Here is a 26,442-nt window from a genome sequence, read left to right on the forward strand (position 1 = left end):
GCACACAATGCAATATACAGATCTCGTATAATAGAAATAAACACTTGAAATCTATATGATCCTATTAACCAATGTCATCCCAATAAATTTAAGATTACTTTTATAGATTAATAATTATAATTTTTGGTACTATACTTTTCTGAAGTATCTTGAATATAGCAGCCATTTATGCCTCCAAATTTGTGTATTAGTTTCTTGTGACCACTGTTACAAATTATCACAAATAAGTGGATTATAAACACAGAAATGTTTGTCTTACTGTTCTGAAGGCCAGCAGTCTGAAATGCTGCATTGCCTCCAGAAACTGTAGAGAACAAATTCCTCACCTCTTCCAGTTTCTAGTGGCTGTAACATTCTGATCTTTCCTGTCATGAGAATATCAGTTTTTCCTCTTTGAATATGTAAAATCTCTTTGCCTCCCTCTTGTAAAAACACATGTGATTGCATTTGGGGCTAACAGATAATCTGGGACAATTTACCTACCTCAAATCTTTAAAATCACCGTATTTGTAAAGATCCTCCCTGCCACCCCTCAAATAAGGTAACATACGTTCCAGGGATTATAAACATGATATTATTTATGGCAAGGAAGGGAGGCATGGAGGACTTTTTGAGATTATCACTGTGTATGTTTTTATTACTTTCTGTGTTTTTTTGTAATCTCAAATCAATACTAAACTAACAGCATTAACCATAATTTTTGTATCTATTAAGTGATAAAATTATTTTAAATCTTGGCTCTGCTCTCACTTATTCTATTGTTATGCATTCTATATGACCAGAATTATTTCAAGTATATACTAAGTAAATAAAATAGAAATTGTATTAAGATTTTTTCCTTTTTCTTTTATTTTTTATTATTTTTTAATTTTTTCATTACTGTTTGAATACAGTAGTCTCTATTTTCCCACCACCACTTTTCCTGCCTCACCCACACCCAACTCCCACCCACAATACTACCCCCTTTGGCTTTGTCAATGGGTCCTTTATACATGTTCCTTCATGACCCTTTCCTTTCTTTACCCATTATCTCCCTCCTTCCTCACCTCTGGTTACTGTGAGTCTGTTCTTTATTTCAATGCCTCTCATTATATTCTGCTTGCTTGTTTGTTTTGTTGATTAGGTTCCACTTATAGATGCTATCATATAATATTTCTCTTTCAGTGTCTAGCTTACTTTACTTAGTGTAATGCTCTCCAGTTCCATCCGTGCTGTCACAAAAGGTAGGAGTTCCTTCTTTCGTTCTGCTGAGCAGTATTCCATTGTGTAAATGTAGCACAGTTTTTGATCCACTCATTTACTGATGGGCACCTAGGTTGCTTTCAGCACTTGACTATTGTAAATTGTGCTGGTATGAACATTGGTTCTTTTGAATTGGTGTTTCAGGATTCTTAGGGAATGATCCCAGGAGTGGGACTGCTGGATCAAAGGGCAGTGTTAACTTTAGTTTTTTGAGGAAATTTCATACTGTTTTCCTCAGTGGCTGCACAAGTCTGCATTCTTACCCACAGCGTATTAGGGTTCCTTTTTCTATACAGCCTTATCAGCACTTGTTTGTTGATTTGTTTATGATGGCCAATTTGACCTGTGTGAAGTGGTATCTCATTGTAGTTTTAATTTGCATTTCTCTGATGGCTAGTAATGCTGAGCATCCTTTCATATGTCTCTGGGCTATCTGTATGTCCTTAGAGAAATGTCTGTTAAGGTCCTTTGCCTATTTTTTAATTGGATTGTTTGTGTTCCTGGTGTGGACTCATGTGAATTCCTTATGTATTTTGGAGAAATATACATAAGGAATATGTCCTGGAGAATATATATATATTCTCCAGGACAATTTATCTACCTCAGATCTTTAAAATCACCATATTTTAAAGATCCTTCCCACCACCCCACAAATAAGGTAACATAGCTTCCAGGGATTACAAACATGATTTTATTTGTTTCAGGGAGTAGAGGCATGGAGGACTATTTAAGATTATCAGTGTGTGTGTGTGTGTGTGTGTGGTTTGCCCTTGTCCAAGATATTATTAATAAATATAATTTCTCACACAGTTGACTCCCTTTTCATTTTCTTGATGTTTACTTTAGCTGTGCAGAAGCTTTTTATTTTGATGAAGTCCCATTTGTTTATTTTTTCTTTTATGTCCCTTGCCTAGGAGACATATTGGTGAAAATATTGCTAGATGGCCTATCTGAGATATTCCTGCTTATGTTCTCCCCTAGGACCCTTATGGTATCACAACCTATATTTGAATCTTTTATTCATCTTGAGTTTATTTTTGTGCATGTTGTAACTTGGTGGTCAAATTTCATTTTTTGCATGTACCTTTATAATTTGTTAGATCTCCCAATCATCATTTGTTAAAGAAGCTAATTTTACTCCTTTTTAGGCTTCAGCCCCATTTGTTGAATATTAATTGACCATAGAGAGTTCAGTTTATGTACGGGTTTATTCATTGATGTATGTGTCTCTTCTTACGCCAGTACAAGACTTTTTTAATTATTGTGGCCTTGTACTATAGTTTAATGTCAGGGATGGTGATCCCTCCTACTTTGTTCTTCTTTCTTGAGATTGCTGCAGCTATGTGGGGTTATTTAGAGTTTCATATAAATTTCTGAAATATTTGTTCTATATCTGTGAAATATGTCATTAATATTTTGATAGGGATTGCATTGAATTTATAAATTGCTTTGGGTAGTACGGACATTTTAAAGATGTTAATTCTTCCAATCTATGAGCGTTATTTGTATCTTCCTTCATTTCTTTCTTCAGTGTTGCATACTTTTCTAACTTCAGGTCTTTTACCTACCTGATTTGGTTTATTCTTAAGAACTTTATTTTTCTTGTTCCTATATCAAATGGGATTTTTTTCTGATTTCTATTTCAGATATTTCATTGGTCTACACAAATGCCTTTGATTTCTGAATATTGACTTTGTGTGCCGTTGTTTTGCCAAATTCACTTATTAGGTCAAGCAGTTTTTTTGTGGAGTTTATAGGATTTTCTATGTACACTATCATGTCATCTGCAAACAATGACAGTTTTGCTTCTTTCCAATTTGAATGCCTTTTATTTATTTTTCTTGTCTGATTGCTGTGGCTAGGACTTCCAAGACTATGTTGAATAGAAGTGGTGAAAACGGACATCCTTGTCTTGTTCCTGACCTTGGTGGGAAAGCTTTCTTTTTTTTCCCATTGAGTATGATGTTGGCTGTAGGTTTTTCACATATAGCCTTTATTATATTGAGGAATGCTACCTCTGCTCCCGCTTTGCTGAGTATTTTTATTGTAAATGGGTGCTGTACCTTATCAAATGCTTTTCTCAGATCTATTGATATGATCATGTGATTGTCTTTTCTTTTGTTTATATGATATATTACATTTATTGATTTGTGAATATTGTCCCATCCTTGCATCTCTGGGATGAATCCCACCTGATCATGCTGTATGATTTTTTTGATATACTGCTGGATGTAGTTTGCCAATATTCTGTTGAGGATTTTTAGTGTCTATATTTGTCATCAATATCGGCCTCTGGTTTTCCTTCTTTGTTGTGTCTTTGTCTAGTTTTGAGTGATACTGGCCTCATGAAAACAGTTTGGTAGTCTTCCCTCTTCTTGGAATTTTTGGAATAGTCTGAAAATGAAAGGGGTTAGGTCTTTCCTAAATGTTTTGTAAAGTTCTCCTTTGACACTGCGCAGTCCAGGGCCTTTGTGTGATAAGAGTTTTTTTTATTACTGCTTCAATTTCACCAGCTGTTATCAGTCTGTTTAGGCATTCTGCTTCTTCTTGATTAAGTTTTGGAAGACTATATTTTTCTAGAAATTTGTCCATTTCATCTATGTTTTCAAATTTTTTGGCATGTACTTTTCAAAGTAATTTCTTACAATCCTTTCTATTTATGTGATATCAGTTGAAATTTCTCCTCTTTCATTTCTTATTTTAGTTATTTGAGTTCTCTCTCTCTCTCTCTTTCTTTTTTGATATATGTGGTTAAAGTCTTGTCAATTTTGTTTATCTTTTGAAGGAACCAGCTCCTGGATTTATTGATCTTTTGAACTGTTCTTTTAGTCTCTATATCATTTAATTCTGTTCTGATCTTGATTATTTCCTTCCTTCTACTCTCTCTGGGCTTTGTTTGTTCTTGTCCCTCCAGTTCTTGTATTCTTGTAGGTGTGGGGTTAGGTTGTTTATTTGAAATGTTTCTATCCTTTATAGGTAGGCCCATACTGCTATGAACTTCCCTCACGGGACTGTCTGTGCTGTGTTCCATAAGTTTTTTACTGTTGGGATTTCATTTTCACTTTTTTCCAGAAACTTTTTTATTTCTTCTTTGATCTTATTTGTAACCAAATTCATTGTTTAATAGTATGCTATTCAGTCTCCATGAATTTGAAGATTTTTGAATTTTTTCCTAGAGGTTAGTTTCTATTTGAAGCCCTTATGGGCTTCATATGCTTGATATGGTTTCAATTTTCTTGAATTTGTTGAGTTTTGTTTTGTGTCCTATCATGTGGTCTATCTTAGAAAATGTTCCATGTGTATTTGAAAAGAATGTATATTTTGCTTCTTTGAAATTAAAGGTTTTATATCTTTCAGTTAAGTCCATTTGATCTAATGCATCATTCAATTTCATAATATCCTTGTTGATATTTTTCTTGGAAGATGTATCCATTATTGACATGGGTTGTTAAAATCCCCTACTATAATTGGGTTGCTGTCAATATCTTCCTTGAAGTCCTCAAAGAATTTCCTAATATATTTGGGTGCTCCTATTTTGTGTGCATATGTGTTTATATTTATGTCTTCTTAATGGAAGACATTAAGTCTTCCCTTGAGTATTAAGAAGTGTCCTTCTGTGTATCTTTTTATGGCCTTTGTTTGAAGTCTATTTTATTGCATATAAGAATTGCTACCCTGGATTTTTTTCCTGTCCATTTGCTTGGAATATTTTTTTCTAGCTCTTTACTTTCAATTTGTGTAGGCCTTTTGTTCTGAGGTGGGTGTCTTTTAGGCAGGATATGCGTGGGCCATGTTTTCTTATCCATTCAGCTACCCTCTGCCTTCTGATTGGAACATTTAATCCATTTATTTTTAAGTTTGTTATTGATAGGTTCTAAGTCATTGCCATTTTACTTCCTTCATATCTATGTTCCTCTCTCTCATGGTTTTTCTCCCTCTTCTTAAAGTAGTACCTATAGCATATCTTGCAGTGCTGGTTTGGTGGAAGTATATTCTTTTAGCCTTCTTTTGTCCAGGAAGCTCCTTATTTCACTTTCCATTTTAATTAAGAGTCTTGCTGGGTAGAGCAGTCTTGGTTCCCGGTCTTTGGTTTTCATTACTTGGAATATTTTTTCCATCCCCTCCTGGCTTGGAGCATTTCCATTGAGAAGTCAGCTGCTAGTCTTATCAGGGCTCTCTTGTATGTTACTTCCTGTTTCTCCCTTGCTGCCTTTAAGATTCTCTCTTTGTCTTGGAATTTGCCATTTAAACTATGATATGTCTTGGAATGGGCCTCTTTGGGTTACTCTTGGTTGGGAACCTCTCCACTTCCTGGACTTTTGTGTCTTTTTGTCTCATCACATTAAGGAAGTTTTCCATCATTACATTTTCAAACAGGTCTTCTAACCCTCGCTCCTCTTCTCCTTCTGGTATCCCTATTATATGGATATTATTATGTTTCATGTTGTTCTGCAGTTGTTTTAACACCTCTTTGTTCTATCTGAGCCTTGTTTCCTTTTCTTGCTCTTTCTGGGAATTTTTTTCTACCGTGTCCCCCAGCTCACGGATTTGATCCTCTGCTTCATCTAGCCTGATTTTGATTCCTTCTACTGTCTTCTTCAATTCAGAAATTACATTCATATCCTATTGGTCCTTGTTGGCTATTTGTATGTCCTTTTTTTTACGCTGATATAGTTTGCAATAAGTTCCTCATAGTTTCCCTGTAGTTTTTGGTAATTTTCTTACTGAGCTCATTCGGATTCCTTATAACCATTGTTTTGAACTCAATATGTGATAGTTGACTTGTCTCTATTTTATCTAGCACTCTTGCTGAAGATTTCTCCTTTCCTCTCAATTGGAGGTTGTTTCTTTGTCTTCCCATTATTTGTGAGACTCTTCTTGTTTACTTCTACTTCTTAAATTGATCCATTTTGACTTCCTGAGTTTGTGGTATGGACTTCTATGGTAGGAGAACTTTGAGATTCAGTGGTGCAGTGTCCTTGATCTCCTGAACTTGCTACTCCTGGAATGCCCTTTATGCCATTTATGTTGGCCCCTTGGTTGTAATTCAGTTTTGGTTGTTTTGGGGTCATATTTTGGTGGGTCCTTCCCTCCAGCTGGTTGACTGAGGGTCATTCCACACTCCACGTCTTGTATGCTGTTGTGCAGATGCAGATAGGTTGTGCCAAAGCTGATTCTTCTTTCTGTCTGAGATGATAAGGCTTGTCTCTTGATATTGCTCAGATGTTTTTTTCTGGATGGTTTCTCCACAATTGAGTGATAATCCCAGATTTGTCCTGGGAGTGGGTTAAGTGTGACTTCCATTCACTCCTCCTCCATCTTTTTAATCATTTTTTGAAGAACTGGAGGTCTATTATTCAAACAAGAAAAAGAGAAGACTGTCCTAACATTTTCCCTAAAAGTTCTAAATAACATTTAAAAGAAATAACAGTTTTTGATTGTAAAAATGATATGAATTTAACCAAATACTTTTTTATCTCAAGTTTTATTTCCTCTGTTTCTAGACCCACTTTAGAAAAATGAAAATTGATTTAATTTTTGGTACTTCCCAATACTTGTACAAAATTATACAATTAAATCTAATGCCTGATGGTCAAATCACAGTTGTGTGATAATGTATTATTATAAAAGTATTAATAGAACATATACATTAATTTATCCTTGTATTTCCACCTACAGTAGGACCTCTACTAGTTATATGGAAATGTCTAAATGTGCCAAGAAATACATACATTTACATAGGAGAAAGGAAATTAATTTTTTATCACTAAGGATAGGAATTTTATTGTTCTGAGATTGTACTCTTATAGTTGAAAAAGTGTGCATTCTTGCTTATAGAACCAATGAAGTATGAAACTACAAAAATGAGTTAGAGCTATGTAATAAAAGTAAAATGAAAAATGAGAACAATTAAAAATTAGATGACATAGACTATCAGTTTACTTCTCTGTATGGTAAAAAAGTGCTGACCAATTTTCATCACATGAAGATATTATAAATATTTGTAAATCTATAATGGTAACTGTCATGAATACTTATGTGTGAAAAGTCCTCCCCTGAGTGGATGATTTAGTTGTTGGTGTAAAATAGAATTACCTAGAGGATGGCTGTACCTCCCAGTGCTCAACTAAAATACTAAGTGGGAAAAGTGACATTGCAATCTATCTTTTTCAATTGCTCTATGGCTTTATGAAGAAATTTTATGTGACTTGTGTTTATGTTATAAGGGGAAATACTTGTTCTGTTGGCCATTCTGAATGGCATTCCAACAAAACTCCAATTCAGTATCTAGATAACTTCCCTTTGTCAAATCTAAAATGTACCACACTAGAGTTGAGTTGTTTAAAATAAAAATCAGTATTGAAGTGAGGCATTAGAAGCTGATCTAAATGAAATTACAGTGGAAAAAGTGAGAGAGAACAAAGATAAATAATTTGAAAAATTAGGGAGAAAAAGTCATTTATATTCTTCTGCTTCTATATAATTTCTCAGAATTCTTGCCATAAGACTAGTATCCAAGTCTAGTATCATAAATGACCATACATTCCGAGGAATCTTCATGTTCTTCAATGAAAATACACTAGATTAAACCCAATTTTTGAAATTTTGTTATTTTTATCAAAGATAAGAAAGAACTCAAGGAACACTCCCATTATAACAAACTTTAGCATTGAGAGGAAAGACGAATCAAAGGAGAAAAGCAAAGACTCTTTATTCAGATTATACTGAGCTTTCAAGTGAGTCCATCACCATCACTTATGTTTTGTCAGAGGCTCAAACACAAGTGGAGGGTTGGGAAAGCTTTATAGTGGGGAAAAAAGAGATGGCTTTAGGTATACCCTGATTTGATGCTGTTGGCATGGAAGCTATAAGCAGGCTAACTACAAGTGGGTCATTCTGTGTAACTGATTAGGAGTACATACTTGCCTTTTTCTGGTTTAATTTGGAAACTAGGACAGAAATGAAGGAAGATTATGTCCTGGCTGGGTAGTTAAGCAGTTAGAGTGTTATCTCAACACATCAAAGTTGCAGGTTTCATTCTCTGGTCAGGGCACATACAAGAGTCAACCCATGAATGCACAGATGGACTGAACAGCAATTCTCTCTCTCTTTCTCTCTCTCTCCCCCTCTCTCCCTACCTCCATTCCTCCCCATCTTCCTTTCTCCTTTTTGTTCTCTCTCTCTAAAATCAATACATATCTTTTAATTATGGAGGCTTAATAGTCTGTTATTAGTGAGGTCCTAACTATTTGGGGCCAGTTGTTACAGAAGTTATAGTTTACATTCCTGAAATGTCACTAGAAACACAGATATGACTTTCTGCAAGTCTAATCACTGGAAGATTGTGCCACAGAAGGAGGAACCCACAGCATAAGGGATCTTGCCCAAAGCAGCTGGTAGCTGGAATAATTGAGGTTGTCCTAGGATTGGATTCCTGTGAAGTATTTTGAACTTCAGAGGAAATGGAAGGTGAGGAAGGTGAATATTTAATTCCTTCTATGAAATCCAAAACTTGAAAGGTATTGCAGTGTTCCTACATTTGGAGAACTCTCAAACCACTAAAAGAATAGAAAACAAAATTTTATTCTGACTTCTTCCTGCAGGACTCTCATAAAATAAAACTGAGAAGTAAACTCAATAAAACCATATCAAACATACTACTAGAAGGCAAATCACAATGACAGGAGATAATAAAATCAAAATTCAACAGTTTAATATCCCAGGGTCTACAGAAATTACAGTTATCAGATTGAAAATGTAGAATATCTACATATGCAATTAAAAATACAGGATTGACTAAAGCAGAAGCATATTTCAAGAAACTATAAAAATGAACAAAGAAGAAAATGATTTACTTCCTGAAATAAAAGGTAAAATTATGAAATAATAAACTCACTAGATAGACTAATCCCCATGTTAAACATAGTTTAAAGGATTATTACTGAACAGGAAGATATGTGAAAGAGGGTAGTAAAAGATGTTAAGGATAGAATGAGAATCCAAGAATGCACCTTAAGACAATCTAAAGGGAAGAGCATTAAGCTAATACATATAAATTTCTAGAACTGATGACAAGAATGACTTCATATACATTAGGTGCACAGTGTGTATTACTCATATAAATAAGAAATATACCCTGGCTGGCATAGCTCAGTGGATTGAGCGCGGGCTGGGAACCAAAGTGTCCCAGGTTCAATTCCCAGCCAGGGTACATTCCTGGGTTGCAGGCCATAACCCCCAGCATCCGCACATTGATGTTTCTCTCTCTCTCTCTCTCTCTCTCTCTCTCTCTCTCTCTCTCTCCCCCTTCTCTCTCTAAAAATAAATAAATAAAATCTTAAAAAAAAGAAATATATGTTATAGTGATTCTTTTCTAAGAACTAAGAAAATGAAGAGAACTAGAGAAAAATACACTGAAAATATTTAAAAAATTGCAATGAGATTAATAGCAGAATCAAGACCAAAATTACTATCTTATTGCTTGATTTTTTCCCAGTTATATTGAATATAATTACAGTATTTACTGATGCAGACCCCGGCTGTGGGGTCCACGACATTATGGATGAGATATGAGACAAATTCACTGAGTTCTGTGGAGGAAAGGGACAACATGGTTGCTCTCTCAAGGGGAGAGCACTTTGACCCTTGTCTTGACAAGCTTTTATTGCTTTTCTGGGCACATTACATGATGGTCTTCATTTACTATGCAGAGGTTCTCTTTAGGTGGTTACCCTTTACAGAAAACAAAGGAGAGGATGCTGCTAATTACATCACAGAAGAAGGACATTTGCAACTACAAAGGGAAAAGTTGTTGAACTGGTTACACTCATCCTTGGGAGGTTTAGCATGGATTTTAGGAAGTTAGTTTAAAGATATGCAGTAAATGTTTGCTGCCTCAATTCAGGATGAGGGAGTTTTAGCAAAAGCAAGTCTCACAGCAGTCTAGGTGCAATACAGGCCTGATTCCCCAGGGGAGAACCTATCCGTGAATGTGGATCCTGTGCATCTCTGAGTGGGAGCTGGGCCCACACCACACAGAATGGTCTCCTATAATTTACTATATACATACATAAAACTTTATCTGATTTATTAAAATAGTTCTCAGACATGTAAAAAAATATTTCTCACAGGTAATCCCACTGTTTTGAAGAACTAGGCTTACAGATATATAATACAGATATAGCCTATAAATTAGATTGATATAACCATGATGTTATCTAGAATATTCTGTTTAAATAGTAATAGTACAGAAATTGTTTAACTTATACATTCAAAAATCTTAATTAAGCAAGTATTTTGTACCAAGATTATGCTAGACATTGGGAATGCACATAAGAAAGCTATAGTTCTTGATCTTTATTTTTAAATGTTTATAAAAAGTTATAGCACATTAAAACATGAAAAATCTACATTTAAATTTTATATTTCCATACATTATATTATACAAATTTCATATGTCTTAGGTGGCTTTTGAAACTTCTACTTTTAAACCATGTACATCAAAGATGGTTGTACTGGGTATGTTTTCAAGGGATACTTAATAGATACTTAATTTCCAAATAAACTCTTATTTGGAAAATAAACTCTTATTTTATTAACTCTTTATAACAGAAGTAATTGTACTCTGGAAAAGTTTTGTTTTCTAAGATAACAATTTTAGTTAGTACATAAGAGTTTAAATCAGACTTTTCAGCTTGATTCTTACATTAAAAATGTAGATATATTTGAAATACTTGACACAGGGAAATTAGTTTTAAATCTATTTCACTTTTTTCAAATATACACAATCTTCTTTCTTAGATGTACTGTCCCAAAATGAAATCAAAGTACCCTTAAAATTAAAATATATCAGCCCTGGCTGGCATAGCTCAGTGGATTGAGCGCGGACTGGGAACCAAAGTGTCCCAGGTTCGATTCCCAGCCAGGGTACATGCCTGGGTTGCAGGCCATAACCCCCACCAACCACACAGTGATGTTTCTCTCTCTCTCTCTCTCTCTCTCTCTCTCTCTCTCTCTCTCTCTATCTCCCTCCCTTCCCTCTCTAAAAATAAATAAATAAAATCTTAAAAAAATTAAAATATATCAAACTAATCTTTATAGGTAATTATAAATAGAGGTTTTCATTCATAATTTAAAAGGTAGTATTCCTACCAAAAGTGTTTACTAAGCACTTAATATGCATATGACACTGTCACAAGTGCTTTACACACATTATCTCAAACAATAGTAGTGACAATTTTCTCAGACTGGTATAAAGAAAGAGCTCTAAACAAAACCAAAGCGAGGGTAGGATTAAGGGTGGGAAGTGGAGGTGACTGGGGGAGGGGGGAAGGGTGTGGAAAATGGAAACAACTATACTTAAACAACAATAAAACAATTAAAAAGAAGAAACAGTTCTGTTTCATGTTTGATGGAGCTGAAGTTTAGGAATCTTGAATAATATGCTCTGAATCACAAATCTGTTAATATTCAGGATTTGAATTTTATGATCTATAACCAAAATCAGTGCTCATAAGAGCTACAATGTGGTATTATATAGGATGCTCTTGTCTGTATTTATTTTTAAGTCTTTAGGGGTCAGAGACCTACAACCTACAATAACTAGCATTTCACAGACTGTCTCTAAATGGTAAGCACCAAAGCATTACTATTACTTCTTTTCAATTTATTTTCACATTTTAGCTTATAAAATTTATATATTTAGCTTATAAAATATATATATAATTCAGCCTACATAATTTTATTGTGAATGAAATATTTATATTTTAAATCCTGTGAGACCAGGGATTGTGTTTATATTAGTTTATTTTGCCCTACTTGTTAGCTATCACAAGTTCTGCCACATAATAGGTGATAGTAACTCTATTATTTCTTTCTTGCTACTGCAGTATTTTTTATTATTGTTCAGTTATAGTTGTCTCAATTTTCCCCTAGTCAGTCCCCACCCTGTTGTTCATTACATGCCCTTTGAGGAGACTCTTCCCCTTCTTTCCCCTGTTATCCCTCTCCCTATTCCCTCTAGTCACTGTAACTCTATTCTTAAATATTTTTAGTATGTCCATGTATGTTGCATACAAGGATGAAAGCTGTTACTAGATCAAAGACATATAATTAACCATTTAATACTAGTTCTATCATAAGAAAAGTTCCATTCCATGGGCTGCTTTTAAATAGCTCAGTGTAATTTTCAATTACAATTGTAAGTAGATAAAATTGTGTCTGCAAAATGATTTTGTGTCATTTCTACATGTATCAGAAGGATTTAAAGCAGCATTTGATGATTGTGTTTACTAGACAATGATTTCCACAGGCAGTACTTTATTTTTCTGAGAAAATGTTCAGAAAATTGAATGCTTTAACAAAAAGCTTGAACTGGAAGAGGTAAAGGTACATAAAACAAATGATATATTTAGAAGACAAATATTTTTTGAAATGAAGAGATGCCACTTTTGGTTTTGTTTAGAATTTGAACCACAAGTTGTCTTATTCTCCCACTGAATTGAAAGCTTACCTCTGTGTAAAGTTTTGAAACTTCAGAATCACATGGTTGGAAAAAAGAATATTTTCTGTACTTTCAAACATACTAATGATTATTGGTAGGGAGGAAAAATCTCGCCTTGCTGCCCTTGCTTTTTTGTTTCCCTATGCTCTATTCATTCCCTTCAATCATTTTTGAAGTGATTTTTTTATGTAATTACATGTTATGCCTTCTTTTGGTATGTGTGTGGGGGTGTATATTTGTACATGCATTGTGTTTTCCTCCCACTGCTCATCTATCCTTTACATTATTCTTTTTATTTGTTCTTTTCTCTTCAGGTTCTCTTGATTTATTAGTTTCATATTGCTGTTATCTTCCCACCTTCCCCCAAATAGGCAGAATTTTAATTTCTCTCACTATCCAAAGTCTATTGTATGTAAAATGTAAAAATTGTACAAGTTAAAGTGTACACATTTTGTCTTTAAAGAAAATGCAAAATCCTTGATTTTATATTTTCTAAGAGTCTTTTTCATATTATAAATGCAATAATGCATTTATAAAATTAATCATTTGGTTTATAAATATTTACAATAATATCTGAAACTAATATTTCATTGGCTCATATGCTGCTTTTATTTAATCTTGTCTCCATGGGCAGCTGTATTATATCACTTCCCATGTCTGTATCTTATACTCCAGTTACTTCTGAGGAATATGTACTACCTGATAATTATTTTAGTTCATTTACAACTATAATAAAAATAGGCTTCATTTTAATTGTGACCAGTTAAGTGTCTCTTTTTTTCAATTCCCCAAATAAATAAGACCTCACACTATTTATCTTAATTCCTTGGGAAGCTCAAGACTAGTTTAATTAACAGGTGTTTTATGTTAAAGATTGTCAAACCTTTAAGCAATTTCAAAAAAACTATTTTTCCTAAAAAAACAATTTAATTTTTTGGTAATTAACTTATATAATATCTCCAAATAATATTTAGAACTTTTTGTTTATGGCAAATTGATCAGGATATTTTTCTTTGGCTTATATGTTTTCTTACATTTTTTGTTTTAGGGTATATTTTTTAATTTTTGTTTTTTTCCCTCAGTCAACATAGCAATTTTAAAACGTAGAAGTAACAGTGTCTCCTGAGGATATGTATTGTATTGCCTTCATTTTTTAGAGAAAAGCAAAGATGTTTTTGATAGCATTTATTGATCTAAAGTATTGGGTAAAGCTTGCATAAATCTGGTAAATTGTTATAAGGGGCTAGTGTCTCAATATTCTGGTCTAGATATTTTCACTGAAGTTCTATAACTACCTATTTAATGATTTTTAAATGAAAGTATGTTTATGCAGAGTAGCAAAGGGTGTGCTACAGTTAATACTTCAACATTTCCCACAATTAGAGAAAAATGGATATTTAATAGAGGCATAGAATCAGGGATGATAGCTCTCCATAATGTCTAACCTATTTTTTTAATTTACTTTCTGAAGTTCTTGTCTTCATCTAAAAGCAAAAAACTTTCAAGCTACTTTGTTTTTATAGACAATACTAAATCAATTGGTCAAAATGTTGACTACATTAGTTCTATATTTAAATTAAGTTCTGACTATATTAGTTCTACATTTACATTAGTTTTACTTCTACATTTACTTTAGTAGAAATATTATGCTTCTCAATTATCCCTGGGTTGCACAGATTCCTGAGAAGAGTGATTATCTTAGCAGTCACTTTGTGTACCTGATTTCTTTTTTTTTTAAGATTTTATTTATTTTTTTTTTAGGCAGAAGGACAGGGAGGAAGAAAGAAAGGGAGAGAAACATCAATTTTGGTTGCCTCTCATGCACCCCCCCACCACGGACCTGGCCCACAACCCAGGCATGTACCCTGACTGGGAATTGAACTGGTAACCATTTGGTTCACAGGCTAGTACTCAATCCCCTGAGCCACACTAGCCAGGTTGAATTTCTTAATATCAAATAAATTGATTTGCACCAGGTAATTTTGAAGAGAAATTTGGAAAGTATCTGTTTTTTTAAGCCAGAGAATTTTAAAATTGATTTCCAACTTTGCCATTTAGTAACTGTTTGGAAACCAATGGTCTTTGGTGTATCTCATGTAATAAAATGCTGAGAAAGTGTTATTCAAGAGAATGATTCTCAAAGTGATGGGATTAGAGATTTCTGCCATGTTCCCTCAAAGAACATGGATTTTTACAATCATCTATGAACAAGAGTACCTTCGTAGAAATCTAGGAGTTCAGCAGAAAAGTTCTAATTCATGATTGGAGAAAAAAAATAAAGACTGGTGGCAGTCCCAGAACTTTTTAAACCTTACCTATACCTCCTTCAGTGGCCAGTGCCTACTATGCCTCCAGGGGTGGAAAAGGTCTTTACAGGTGGCTAGTGAGCATACACAGAAAGCTGACCTGCTTCTGTGGGCTTGGGAGAAAACACACAACCTTGAGAATTCAGTAACACCCTAGGGAAAGCAAATGAGAGGATTTGTATAGTGGCCTGACTTTAAAGGACTGAGATAAGGAACACATTCTTAAGAATCTCCACCCTTAAAGAAAAAATAAGAAGTATGGAAGAGGCATACCAGTAGCAAAAGTCTGAGAAAGCCTAAAGATTCCTAATGGCTGACAAAATGTATTCATCTTTTGAAGCCAGTCAGTAAAGACTAGAGAAGTTGACCTCTTCTTCAAAAGCAAAGACAGCATTCCAAAACTTTAAAGAATGAGAAAAAAATCAAAGGAACATGAAACCATCAAAGGAGCACAATAATTTTTCAGTAACTGATCCCAAAGAACTGTAGATCTCTGATTTTTCAAATAAAGAAATCAAAATAGTTGTTTTAGAAAAATCAGGAATCTACCAAAGAAAAAGAAAATGTAATTAAATTGGGAAAACAAAACAAAAATTTTAACACAGGGACAGAAATTATATAAAAGAACCAAACAGAAACTCTGAAGCTAAAAAATACACTAAATGAAATTTTAAAAAATGCAAGAGTACATCAATAACAATTGGATCAAGCAAAAGAAAGAATCTGTAAAGTAGAAGACAAGTTATTTAAAATTAGTCTGAGGGGAATAGAGAAATAAAAATGAAAGAGGGTGAGGAAAGCCTGTGTGAACTGTTGAATATTATTAAGAGAAACAACCTGCACATTATTGAAGTTACAAAGGAAGAAAGGATAAAAGTGACAAAAAGGTGGGGCAGGGGGTGTGGTGTGGCAAAAATGGGGGACAACTGTACTTCTTTTACAAAAATAAAATAAAATAAAATAAAATAATGGTGAAAACTTCTCAAATCTTGGTGAGAAATTTGAATATACAAGTTTGTAAAGTTTATCATTTCCCCCAAAAATTTCAACCCAAAAATATCTTTTCCAAGACACTTTATAATACAACTTTCTAAATCCTAAGACAAAGAATCTTAAAAGCAAGAAGAGAAGAAAATAACTTCTCCACATATCGGAGAGTCCTCATAAGGCTATCAGAATATTTCTTAGCAGCAACCTTCCAGGCCAGTAGAGAGTGTGATATTGTTATTCAGATTATTAAAAGCAAAAACTGCTCATCAAAAATATTTCACTTGACAAAGCTGTCCTTCAGAAATGAAGGAAATATAGACTTTTCCACACAAACAAAAGCTGAAGGAGTTATTACCAGTAGACCTGCTGAATGAAGCTCTTAAAGCTGAAATGAAAATATGCTAATTAATAACATAAAATATAAAATAAAAACACACTGGTAAAGGTAAATATAGTTCAATTCAGAATACTTAATATTGTAATATGGTGATTTGTTCAGTACTTAACTCTAACATAAAGGTGAAAAAAAAAACAAGGTATTACAAATAACTATAATGTGATTTTGCCTATCCAAAGACCTTTAACAAAGTATGAGGACATTTTGGGAGCTGTTGCTGGAATCTAGAGGTTAGAGGTCAAGGTGCTGCTAAAGATCCTACAATGCACATAATAGCCCCACAACAAAGAATTATTCCATTTCAAGCTCAGTGATACCTAGCTTGAAAAAATTTGCTCTGGAGAATGGTTTGGCAAACTATAGCCATGGGCCAAATCCAGTTCCACAGCTGGTTTTGTAAGCAACTTTTCACTGGAACACAGCCATTCGCATTTGTCTACATATTGTATATGTCTATTTTTGATCTACAGTGGCAATGTTGAGAAGTTGTTACAGAGACATATTGTCCACAAGCCTAAAATATTTACTATCTTGTCCTTTACAGAAAAAGTTTGTTAGCTGATAGTTGTCCTTGGACCAACATCATCATTTTTATCATCATCACTGGGGAACTTGTTAGGAATACAAATTCTGGGGACTAACCCTAGATCTACTGATTTGGAATTTTTGACAGTGAAACTCACTAACCTGCATTTTAATAAGGCCTTAACAAGTGATTCTAATTTAGGACAAACCTTGAGATTAATGCTGTAGAGTATCACATTTCATAAAATATTTCTCAGGTTAGCCTTTGGTTTATAACATGGTAATTACATCTTTTCTTATTGGCACAGTTAAGTATTTAACAAACATATTAGTAGGTCCTGCAATGAAACAGGATGAATCCATCAATCCATTATCTCAGATTTCAAGTCTGTGTTGCTTTTTAATAGACTAAAATCTCCAAGCACCTGTGTAACTCACAACTATTGTTTTCTTATTACAACACAGATTATGCATCCTATCTTGGACCCAAGGAATTATAATCTTCATTGATAGCCATTGCTATAGGCTACTGTTCTTCTAAGAAACATTCCAAATAATTTGGCATCAGCCAGAATAAGAAAGAACAAAATAATACAAGATTGTTTTGATTTGTAGGGTCAAAGACAGAAGTAGAAGTCAAAACTTTTGTTTGTTTACATATAGGAGTCTGAGAGATGAACATGTAGTTAATCAACCACTCTAATAAATGAGAATTCTGAGTTTTCAAAGCATAAACATTCCACAAAATATCATTGTACCAGTAGAGATGAAAGCTCACTAATTTAGGTTTAAAATGATGAGAAAATTTATGATGTGTTTTTAGTTGCACTCCGGAAGTAGATGACCTAGAGTTGGTTATCAATATTATCAAAGATTCAGGCTCATTCAGTTCTTCCCCCTTGGCTATTTCCAGTAAGCCATCATGATGGCTTGCTCTCTATCTCTATCTGATTCTAGTATGGCTGCTACAGCTGTAAGAATTATGCCTTACTCACATGACAACAACATTCAGAATAAGGAGAAAATGACTACTGGAAAGAGATCTGTTTCTCTCATATCCCTCTTGTCATGGAGCAGAAGTTCTCAGCAAATGCCCCATCATGCCCTATTTACTGAAATAAAAACCTATGCCAACTCTTAGAGCAGTTATTCACAAATTTAGATGAGAAGTTCATGACAGACTTCAATTATGATTTGTTCCTTAAAACTGGGTTCATTAACAACCAATCAAATCAGGGACTGGCTCCTAGGTAGGCAGGCAGGTAATCACTGGTTGCTAATGCAACCATGAACACTAATAAGCTATTAAAAGTATGTTATAGTCAAGGTCACCTATATGAACAATATTGCCCTGATATTTCTCTCAGATACAGAACCATATTTTATGCATGTGTTTTATTTCCTTGGTTCAAAACATTCACCTCCACTTCCCACGTTTTCTTCCAAAACTTAAAATTGCCATTATTTAGTTGAGAAACCTATCTGCATATATTTAATTTATAAAAAATCTAATTAGGATATTTTTATATCATTATACACATTTTATTACATGCAAACTTTGGGACTTGCTTAAATATAATCAAGTTCTATGAAAGTGTATTCAACATCATTATTCAAGAACATGTAGTAGTTTCTTTCTTGCAGATATTTTTGATAGTGGGATCTATCAATTTTTAATAGTAATTTTAGCCCTGGCTGGTGTAGCACAGTGAATTGAGTGCCAGCCTGTGAACCACAGGGATGCTGGTTTGACTGCCAGTCAGGGCATACACCTGGTTTGTAGGCCAGGTCCCCAGTCAGGGGGTCATGGTAGGCAACCACACATTGATGTTTCTCTCCCTCTCTTATCTCTCCCTTCCCCTCTGTCTAAAAATAAATAAATAAAATCCCTAAAAATAATTTAATCCTTTTATTATAAAAATTGAAAAAATTGTATAGTCAAATGTTTTATATCAAAAATCCTAAAACTATGTTAATTGATTTTACATCACACATTAAACTTAGATTTCAATTTTTTTTTGCAATTCCGTTACTGACCAACTGCTAAGAACCCAACATTCCATATATTTTCCTAACATGAAGATGGGTTGTAGTTATTGTCACAGGCTCTGCTCTTTTATGACCAGTGTGGCATATCTGTGACAGAGATGATGTGATGAAAATGATTTGCCAAGAAATACAAAATGGCTTTTCCTTTCTATAGAGCTATTTGGAACATTTCTGATTACAAATATATTTAATTCCTTTTATTTATTAAACCTGAAATATTGGAGATAAAGGTTTCCACTTGAGAAATATTAATTTTAATTCACTTAAAAAGATTTTTCTTTTTAAAATATTTTAATCCATTCATATTTTTTAAAATGAAGAAGCCAAAGAACTTAAATATAAGACCCATGGACATGAACCAAAAGCAGGGGAATTCTATAGTGATGGGGATGCAGAGTGGAGGCAGATAAAAAGGAGAAAAAAATGGGACATCTGTAATAGTATAATTAATTAAAATATACTTAAAATGGTTAAAAATAAAAGAACCCCAATGTTATTGCACCCCAATGTTCATAGCAGCACAATTTACAATAGCTAAGTGCTGGAAGTAACCTAAGTGCCCATCAATAAATGAGTGGATCAAAATACTGTAGTACATTTACACAATGGAATACTACACAGCGGAAAGAAAGAAGGAAATCCTACCCTTCACAATGGCGTGGATAGAAGTGGAGAGTGTTGTGCTAAGTGAAATAAGCCAGGCAGCAAAAGACAAATACCATGTGATCTCACCTATAAGTAAAAACTAATCAACAAAACAAACAAGCAAGCAAAATACAGCCAGAGACATGGAAATAAAGAACAAATAATGAATAGTGACTAGAGAGGAGGAGGGAGAAGGATAAAAGCGGATAATAGGGGAAGGGCCATCAAGGAACATGTATAAATGACATATGGACAAAGCCAAAGTGGGTAAGTCTGAGGGTGGGAGGCAGGGATGGGTGGGGTGGAGGTCCATGTTGGGAGGGAAATGGAAACAACTGTACCTGAACAACAATACAAAAATAAAATAATGGTTTAAAAATAAATAAATAAAATGTTAAAGAGAAATAAAAAGACAAAAGTTTACCTTTGTGACCAAGAAATAACTTTTTCCTTTCTCATTGCAAATCCTAATTCAAATTTTACTCCACCAGGATCTCACTAAGGGTTATAAGAGATTTATAGTGAATTAACACTGTGCCTTACATATGCTATTGTTAATTATATTTCATGTTTGTTAGTGTTTCTACTTTATACATTGATAAGCATTAGGATTATGTGTATAATTTTATAGAGGTTGATAAATATTTTTGCCTTTTCAACTTGCTTTCCATCTCAAGTGTTTTATAAACTTAAAAATATGAAGAAATAATATTTAATGTTCTAATTATTAACTGGCTAGAAATCTTAAAACTACTGGTTTTAATACCTCATTTATAGGATTTCCTATTCCCTGGTTCCTGAATGACAAGAACTAATGAGCATAAACAAGTAATCAAACATTATCTGTGCTACAGTATGAAGCAGAACATAGTTTTTGCTGCCATAAATTTTCTTGTCCATATGGTAAAGGTACAATATTGGCACTGAAGCTGGCAAGTCCATCTGGACAGAGCCTAATTTTTCTGGATAAGGCAAACTTTCTAAATCAAGCCATCTGTTTGTATTCCTTTTAAAAAACTGTAAATAAAATAAGTCAATATGTCCATGTGAAAGAGAAATCAGAATTAGCTTGACATTTATTTATGACAATAGAGAGCCAATGATGATAACATATTGATTATTGTCAAATATATTATTTTTGATGCTTTGAACCAATAAATGTTTCCTGTGAACCATAAAGAATAGCTAATGCATGTATTAATCATCAATATCAAAAGCTCATAAAGGAAGAAAGGACCCCACATTTTCATCAGTACAATCAGCTCTTTTTCTGGGCAATTGAATTTCATTTGTTTCTTTTATCACAGCATTTTATAATTTTTTTTCAGAAAAATTTTACTGTGTACATGTAAAACCAGAAAGTATAGGGAAAAGATATTAATGAATTACTCTAGGGAAATATGTGTTTAAATATTAATATCTGCCCCTTATGTAGTGATTTTAATGTATTATGGTAGGCAGAATTCTAAGATGGCTCTAATGACTTTGCCCCTAGGTGTTACATGGCAAAGCAATTTTGCTGTTATAATTAAGGTCAACTAATAAACTGACTTTAAAACCAGGACATAAGCCCAGACACATGAACTCTTTAAAAGTAGAGTTTTCTCCACCTGGTAGCAGAAAATAAGGTGACTTTTGCTAAGTCCATCTTGCAAGAAAGTAAACATGCAGTTTTGAATTGCGTATGTTGCTACATGGGAAGGAACTGTAGGTGGGAACTGGGAGATGAGAGCTTGATTTAGCTAACAGCTAGTAGAAAAGTGGGAACCTCGGTCATTTGAATGCAAGATTTAAATTCTGTAAGCACCATGTAATGGGTACAAACTTTTAAAACACTTTACTCTTCTTGTTTTAGTTCTGATGGAGTATTGAAGTATGTGTATGCTGAATCCTCTAAAAGTAGCCTGAATTTATGCAGAACAGATTTTTTTGTTGTTTGTATGTTTGTTAGGAGAAGATAACTCTAAGAACATCCAATTGTTCTAGAATATTATCAGTGATGTCACTGAGCACACACATACATAGTTTATTTTCACAGTGATGTGAGATAAATTGATATGCATTAGTTCTGTGCATAATAATTTGTACAACATGATCTTCAGGTATAATACTATTTTACACTCTGTTTTTACATTTCCCAAATATATGTTTCTTAATTTATTAGTTTTTTACATATACACATACATTATCAGTTAGTGTGATAAATATTTGTAAACTACAATTAATCATAATCATCAATAATTAAAATACTCGAGTTCACAGATACATGAACATTCACATTTGTTCTAGATTGGATTCCTCAATACCTGGGTTTCTCTAGAACCCAACTTTTCATGCCATATTTCAGGTTGAGGATTCAACTTTTCCAATTACACATTTTCCTAGGCCTCTTGAGTTCTTCCTGGAATCCTGTTGTTACTGGCATTGGAGCTCTTGGGATCCCCAAGACAGAAATCAAGAGGAAACCCCAGACAAATTTTGAGACATATTATTAAATTTATGCTCAAGCACTTCAAGAGAGGCAGCACAGAGGAAAGTTATATCCTCTGAACTGGCTCAGAGGCTGGCTCTGCTTAGCTGCATTTATAAGCTGGGGACAAAGTGGGCTTTCGCAAAAAGGCTGGCTGTTTTGAAAAAGGTAGGCTTACAGAATTTTCCATTTCAGGGTCAGATGAATACCTTTTCTAGCTGTATTGCCTGGCAGTTGTGTTCCACCTGTGCTGTGGGGCAAGATGGCAGACTTCATATGACTGCCATCTTAGGAAGGTTGTGTAGAGCTCAAACCATGACCAACTGTGCATACAATTTAAGCAAGCAGTTAAAAAGGACATAAAATGAGCTAACTGTGTTTTTTCGTATGAAGAGGAGGGGTGCTGACATTTTTGTGGTCAGCTTATCCTGAGTTTCTTCTGAACACCTGATCTTAACTTGGCTTCTTGACCATGTGGTATTTTCTATTCCCAGATCCAGTCCCTATGCAGTCTCACTGTAGCCATTATCCTTTTTCCCTTAACTATGATTTGGGAGTATCTAACATCTAAAAGAGATTAGAGATTAGTTACTGCTAAAGCACCACAATATTTTGTGGTGTAATTTGAAAGGCAGAGGTGAAACACAGATGGCTTTCTTGGTATGGTAGAGAGACTGGGAAGAGTTTAAGAAACAGAAGAAGCAAAATGTCTTTTCCTCTCTTCTTTTCAAAGTGGACATCAGAGTCAGGAATTAAGTGCATTCTATGCTTATTTAAATAATCCCCCTGCACCAAAATTTATACTGACCTGTTTAATATTATCTGAGCTTTTTATAACAAAAAGATTTTGACATCATGGTTATAGTCTCTAAAAAGGCCAACACATGGGGATTTTAATATTTAAATAAAAGTACATAATCAGAATAACTAATATCATACAAAATCTGTTCACATTTTGGAAGAGGAAAAGTGTTGAAAGTCACCATCATGTTGAACTGGGAGAAAAATTCTTATTAAAGGTGATAAAGGAGTGAAAAGTGGATATAAGTAACTCAGCACAGATTTTTTCCATCCTGAACAATTTTGCTAAAAGCTGCACTTTGTATTTTAATTTGTGTGAAAAGAAAAGTTGAGCACTACGAATGGATAGAAGCCATACCTTGTACACACCTTGCAATGTATGTATCTGAGCAGCTTGGAAGAAGCTGCAGTTCACAATTAACCCACCTTCCACTACAAATCTGCCTTCAAATCAGCTCTGAACAATAGGTCACATATAGGCAGCTTCTACTCTGTACGGTGTTCTTAAACAGTATTGGCAAAGTTCAAAGCTCACATACAATAGGAAATGTAAAATACCATTTTCCCCAAGAGATTCAGTGTTAAATTTTGGGATATAATTTTTGGACATCTTTGGCAACACTCCTGGTAATCAGCTCTTGTGCCAAGATGGGTTACGAGAAAGATGCTTAAGAAACATGGCATGATGTAGAATGGAAGAGGTGTAATAGCTTTCCTCAGGTTTAGCATAGGATATTTAATCTTTCCATGGGAAATGGAGACACTTAAATAAGTTGACAGGGTGCATGATGCCTTGTAGTTTGGAGGGCCCCAATAACAAGTTGCTCTAAAGTTATACTCTATTTGCCAGAACTAAAAAATGTGAAAAGATTGAGCTACAACACACACATGGAAATCTGTAAAAATGAGAGTGTTCATAGGATACTTCAAAGAATGCACATAAGAACCCAAAAGAGAGCAACATCACAAAGAAGGCACTGAGGGTCAACATAGTCATCCAAACAGATAGTGGCATTGAGATAGGGAGCTATTTGTCCCTTTTCCCACTACTCCTCTCATCTCTTTCTCACTGTAAGACAGAAAAGCAAGTAGGCTTTCAATGGAAAGGACAAAGCAGGGACCTGAGAACCAGAATCATTACCCCTCCCTCTATCCAGTCAGAAAAAGGTAAAGGATCCTGAGAGTTTAAAGTAGATGGAAATGCAAATTGTGCTTGCAATATTAAAATGAATAGAAAAAATTACTAAAAATTGTGTTATATACTAAAATAACAGAAAATAGAAATTCAACACAGTATGATGTAAGATAGCAGCAAGAGGAAATTCATATTTTAACCACGCTGAGATAATCTAATTAAAAGTACACTACAGAAAAGTGAAAAATATTACTTAAGTGTTAAGTGCTAGTTGTATTTTTCAAAGCTTTCTAGATATAACTAGCCAGCTTGTGAAATAGTGTAAATATCCAATTGCCAATGATCAGTTTTATTTATCCCATGAATGTAGGAAAACTCCTTGGCCTCTATTAATGCAGAAGACAAATTTTAGTTTTAAAAATACATTCATGCTACAATGTTTTCTGTTAAGCCCTAAACTAAGTAGAAAATGTAATTTTGTAAACTTTGTTTTCTTTTAGCATTCTGTTTATTTGAAGTTTGAGAAAACTCAACAAATGCAGAGAGAAAATGATTTTTACTATTTTTCTCCAATGATTCAGTTATAGTAAAGATAAAGTTATTTGACAATTGTGATTCGTTTTCATGAAATATTAGAATAAAAATAACAGAATAATATAACATTAAGGTATCTTTAGCACCTAAATGAATAGCTTTGTTGATTAAAAAAGAATGTTTTAAGGTGTAATGTATAATGCAATATAATTGCATTATATTGAGTGTATGTTAAAAACCATAAATGTAAATATTTCAATAAATTTATTATATCTTTGAGATTATGATCTATATTTTCTTTTTTAGCTGTTTCAAAAATTTTTAAATTTTTCTTTTTTAAAGTATATTTTATTGATTATGTTATTACAGTTGTCCCATTTTTTCTCTCCTTTATCCCCCAGCACTCTGTACCTACCCCTCCAGCATTACATCCCTCTTACTTCTTGTCCATGGGTTGTACATATAAGTTCTTTGGCTTCTCCATTTCCTATACTATTCTTAACCTCCCCTTGTCTATTTTGTGCCTCCCAATTATGATTCTTATTCCCTGTGCCTTTTTCCCTCATTTGCCTCCTCTCACCACCACTGATAAACCTCAAAATGATCTTGATTTCTGTGAATCTGATCCTGCTCTAGTTGTTTGCTTAAGTTTTGTTTTTGTTTTTTAGGTCCAGTTGTTGATAGTTGTGAGTTTCCTGTCATTTTATTGTTAATAGTTTTTATCTTCTTCTTTTTCTTATGTAAGTCCCTTTAACATTTCACTTAATAAGGGCTTGGTGATGATGAACTCCTTTAACTTGACCTTATCTAGGATGCCCTTTATCTGCCTTTCCATTCTAAATGACAGTTTGGGTGGATAAAGTAATCTTGGATGTAGGTCTTTACCTTTTATGACTTTGAAAACTTCTTTCTGGACCCTTATTGTATCTCAGATTTCTTTTGAGAGATCAGCTGATATCCTTATGGGAACTCCTTTGTAGATAACTGTCTCCTTTTCTCTTGCTGCTTTTAAGATCCTCTCCCTATCTTTAACTAGGGTAACTTAATTATGATATGCCTTGGTGTGGGCTTCCTTGAGTTCAATTTCTTTGGTACTCTCTGAGCTCCCTGGACTTCTTAGAAGTCTATTTCCTTTGCCAGATTGAGGAAGTTCTCCTTCATTATTTTTTCAAATAAGTTTTCAATTTCTTGCCTTTCCTCTTCGCCTTCTGGCACCCCTATGATCTGGATGTTAGAACATTTAAAGTTGTCCCAAAGGTTCCTCAGCCTCTCTTCATTTTTTTTGAATTCTTATTTCTTCATTCTGTTCCAGTTAGATGTTTATTTCTTCCTTTTGTTCCCAATTTTTTATTTGAGTCCCAGTTTCTTTCCCTTCACTTTTGGTTCCCTGTATATTTTCCTATATTTCACTTTGTATAGCCTTCTTATCTTCCTTTATTTTCAGGCATACTCAAATCATTTCTCTGAGCATCCTGTTTACCTGTGTTTTGACTCTGCATCTGATAAGTTGTCTATCTCCTTGTCATTTAGTTTTTTCTCTGGAGTTTTTATCTGATCTTTCATTGGGCCATAATTCTTTGTCTTGGCACACCTGTTACATTGTAAGGGTGGAGCCTTAGGTATTCACCAGGATCAGGCAAGGGGTCAGAGAGGGAACAATGCTGCTTGCTTGGCTCTTCAGATGGCTTTCAGTCACTTCCCCCGCTACCGACAAGAAAATTAGGCCCTTGTGGAGATGATCCCTGAGTGGGCGGGCTTGTGTACATTCTAGAATTCTAAGGGACTCTCCTGTGAGACTGGGAGTTTCTCCTGGTACTACAACCCCCACAGGTTTTTACAGCCTGA

Source organism: Phyllostomus hastatus, unplaced genomic scaffold (assembly GCF_019186645.2).
Source record: "Phyllostomus hastatus isolate PE091 unplaced genomic scaffold, TTU_PhHast_1.1 phas_contig_118, whole genome shotgun sequence".
Taxonomy (NCBI): Eukaryota; Metazoa; Chordata; class Mammalia; order Chiroptera; family Phyllostomidae; genus Phyllostomus; species Phyllostomus hastatus.